Here is a 4,208-nt window from a genome sequence, read left to right as displayed (position 1 = left end):
AGGTTCGCTCTGGTGACAGTGTACGGCAGCCAGCAGGTGTGAGATCTCACTGGGTGTACACACGGTATACATGAATGAAATGTATAGATCATTATGAAGGCTATAGAGGAGAATATAGATGCAGCGAACAACGAGTCCAAGATGCCAAGCTCGGGTTTGCCACTGACAGGGGTCGTTTTCTGAGAACTACACACCGAGTGATGACAGTAGAGAGTCTGTTATTAAACAATTTGCAGAGCCATTGGCCCTGCAAATTTCTGTGAATATTCATTCTGTACGAATAGATGCTCAGAAGGTTCATATACCTATAAGTCAAATGTATTTTCAACGTCTTTTCAATGTCAATGGCCCGTTTCTGTCAGAACTTAAGAGCAGCATGGCTCCCAATGCGGAGTGAAGTACTCTGAAGCTTCCCCTGCTTCAAGTGATGATTATATAACATAGACCCCAGAGGAGACTGGAAGGACTATGCACCAGTAGCCACAATGGTACTCCTGTTCTTAGTGGGCTCTTCACTGACTAAATAAGTTGGTAATATAAGAAACAGTAGTGATCAAAAAGTGATCAAAAATGTAAGGAAGTATTTTCCACTGAGGACCATGTGAGGGGTTCTTCTCCACTGGCAAAATAACGAGCTACCTCTCTAATGACCAACAATATAAGCTGGCACTTATTTATTGACCTACATATAGCACTGCTCCACTGGCCACCAATGTAAGGAGGTCCTTCTCCACTGACCACCAAGGTAAGGAGGTCCTTCTCCATTGACCACCGATGTAAGGGGGGGTCCTTCTCCACTGACCACCAAGTATGGAGGTCCTTCTCCACTGACCACCAATGTAAGGAGGTCCTTCTCCGCTCACCACCAATGTAAGGAGGTCCTGCTCCACTGACCACCAATGTGAATGGGCTCTTCTCCACTAAGCACTTTTTCACTGACCACCTACTATTAAAAAAAAAGGGGTTCATCTCCAATGATGACCAATGTAAAGGGACCCTTTTTCACCGAACACAAATGTAAGGGGGCCCTTCTTCGTTAAACACCATTGTACACTTCTCCTGGGCACTTCTCCTCTAATTACAAATGTAAGAAGTGCTTCTCCACTGACCACCTACTACCAAAAAGGGGGCCCATCTCCACTATTCACCAATGTAAAGGGGCCCTTCTGCACTGACCATCAAAGTAAATGGACCATTTTGCACTGACCAGCAATGTTAGGGGCCCTTCTTTGCTGACAACCAATTTAAAGGTGCCCTTCTTTACTGACCACCAATGTAAGTGGGCCCTTCATCACTGAGTGCCAGTGTATGAGGGCCCTTCTCTTTTGGCAACCCCTTGGAGGTGCCAATGTATGGGGTCCCTTCTCCTGTTGCCACCAATGTAAGGGTCGGAATTTTCACTGAACACCAATGTAACAGTGGCATTTACACTGTTTGCCAATGAAGGTAGGCTTTTCTGATGGGGGCTTGTCCTTTTCTTATTGTTCTAAAACAGTCTTAATTTAAAGTTCTTCATAATCATAAAGAAATTGGCCTAAAATCATGAGTCTATATTGTTTAGTTTTTTTAAATGCCACCTGTCCCTTTAAGAAATAGTATTGGTAATCGGTATCGGCAAGTACATGAGGGGAAGTACTTATACTTGGTCTTGAAAAAGTGGTATCGGACATCCCTGGTGTATAGTGTAGTGAGCTGTTGGCCGGGAGATCAGCTTTAGTAGAAATATAAGATCAGTAAGGAAGTGACTGGAGGGATGAGCAATCCTGATGTCAAGATATATGGAATGTGACCGGAAGAGGAAAAAGGGCAACCACGCTTTCAGAACAGCAGAGAGGGGAGATAACTAGAATACACACAGCCCATAATAACAGAATGCTAGACACAGACAGGCAGAAGATAATATGAGTAAATAATTGCACAGCCCACATCAATAGGTGATACACTCAATGCAGAAATATTACGTAACATGGAAACATAAAAGTTACTTTTTTTAAATGTATCTAAAGCCAAATGTTATTTAGATAGAGTAGGGAAGGTTTAGGACCCCTGTCAGAATGTTATTGCTGCCTGTGCCCCTGTTAGGGAGATCCACTCTCTCTATGTGTCCTGGTGACTGTCACCGAGACACAACATGGAAAAAAGCCAAAATCTTCAGCAGAACAGGAATAGAATGGAAATGTTGCAATGGGGACAAGTGTCAGTGACAGCTGTCTAAGAGGGGATTTCCCTTCACTCTAAAAAGCTTTCTTCTTACATCCTCTGTTGTGTCTATGGGACAGCAGGTGAGGGGAAATCTCCCTAAAGGGGCCAAGATACCAAAAAACAGGGTTTTAAATTCTTCCCTAACCTGAAAAGAAGTTTTTGGTTTAAAGGAGAACTATAAGGTGAGTGATTTTCACTCACCTCATAGATTGGTAGATCTATGAGGTGATCAGATTGGTAGATCACTCCTAAGTACACTCTTCATCAGGGTGTGTCCATCACTAAGGACAGATGGACATTTTGAGCTGAAACCATGCAACTACCTTGAATACTATTAGCATTTAATTATAACCAGGCGAGATGGGAACGTAGACAGAAGAGTCGTCACATGTGCCTTACACAAGCCGAGAATAAGTGGAATAATTTCATGGATATTTGGATAACTTCCAGGATCATCAGCTCCTATAAAAATCAGTCCACAAACCAGTTCTGTGACATTCTTAAAAGAATACGGCGATAGCAAGCCAGTCAACCTTTCCTTATCTACAAGTACGATCTTGTCCTATTCCTACACTACGCTTCTCTATATCTTCGTCATACTGCATTTTAGAGATTAGTAATTAACACATTTTTCCTCCCCTGTAGATTGCTGATGTGAACCTCCCTGCATGATATTAGAAGGGGGGAAGTAGAACAAAATTTGGCCAAAATGGAAACTCATTTTTGCTTATTAAAGTGTATCTAAAGCTCAAAAAAAAAATCTAATATATTGCAGATTTCCAGTCTTTAGATATGGTTACATTAGTTTTCTTTTTTTTAGGCTTTTTTCCTTAATTTTCAGCCTGTTACACACTTCCTGTCTTAGGGTGGCTCCACTTTATGGAGGAGCAATGGAGTCACCCTTGGACAGAAGCATTGTCATCCTGTGGGGAGGGTGGTGTTAGATGGACTCACAGATTAAAGTGACATTAAGGGATAAGTTTTTTTCCCCTCCCCCCAAAATTAATGTCAGCTCTTACCTTAAATGATGTCTCTTAATCCGATCTTCTTCTTCTTTCCTGTGGTTTTCAGCCTTCTCTCCAGCGGGTTTCCGATCCAGCGCTGACTCCTCTGTGCTTGCTGGCACTTCCTGTCCCACGGTGTCTGCATGCGGGTGCACGCGTCCATAGACTTACTTTGCGTCTCTCCACGTCTCCTATTTTTTAATTTTTGCATATATCTACTGCTTGCTATCAGTAGTTATATGCAAAAAAAACTTGAGGGTTTAATTACACTTTAAGATCGACTTGACTAACAAAGTTAGTCAAGTTGATAACACATTTTAAGCAGTTACAGAAAGTTTATTATCTTTTGGGATAAAGGATTTATATCAATAAATATGAGCTGGCTATTGAAAGCCCCCCTCTCAGTGATAAATGGTTTGGCCCAAAACTCTATCTGTCTTTTTTTTGCTGGACAGCCTGGTCTGGTAATGGAAGTTAAAAAATAACAGATTTACTGGCCGGATTACCAGGGGAAAAAAAGGGGGGAAAAAAGAAAAAAAATGCAGCCACCACATTGAAGGATCAACTGGCTGTAATACATTAAATTTTTGCTTTTGGGTTTAGATATAATTTAAGTTGCCTAAAGTAAGTCTAAAGGAAACACGTTCCCATTTTAGATAGAAGAGGGAATGGTCAGATGCCTGCCTTTTTTTGGTACAGTATTTTTATCATGTTTCAGAGATTTCCCTTCGCTTCCTGTCCTGTAGACACAACAGGAAGTGAAATCAAATCTCGCCAAATTGAGATAAATCACTTCTTAGAGAGACCAGTTACAGATGTCATATCAGAAGATTTACGCAGTGTTCTTGTTCTGGTGTGACCTCAGAATTTTACACTTTTCCGCTCACTTTCAGTCTTGGTGACTCTGATCATCGGGACAAGAAGAGAGTAAATCTCCCTAGCAAGGACACAGACAGCAAATACAAATCTAACGGGTTCTAATCCCTCACCACTCTATCCCCC

Source organism: Nanorana parkeri, unplaced genomic scaffold (genome assembly GCF_000935625.1).
Source record: "Nanorana parkeri isolate BGI_ZX_2015 unplaced genomic scaffold, ASM93562v1 scaffold1047, whole genome shotgun sequence".
In the NCBI taxonomy this organism is placed as follows: domain Eukaryota; kingdom Metazoa; phylum Chordata; class Amphibia; order Anura; family Dicroglossidae; genus Nanorana; species Nanorana parkeri.
This window is presented reverse-complemented; position numbering follows the sequence as displayed.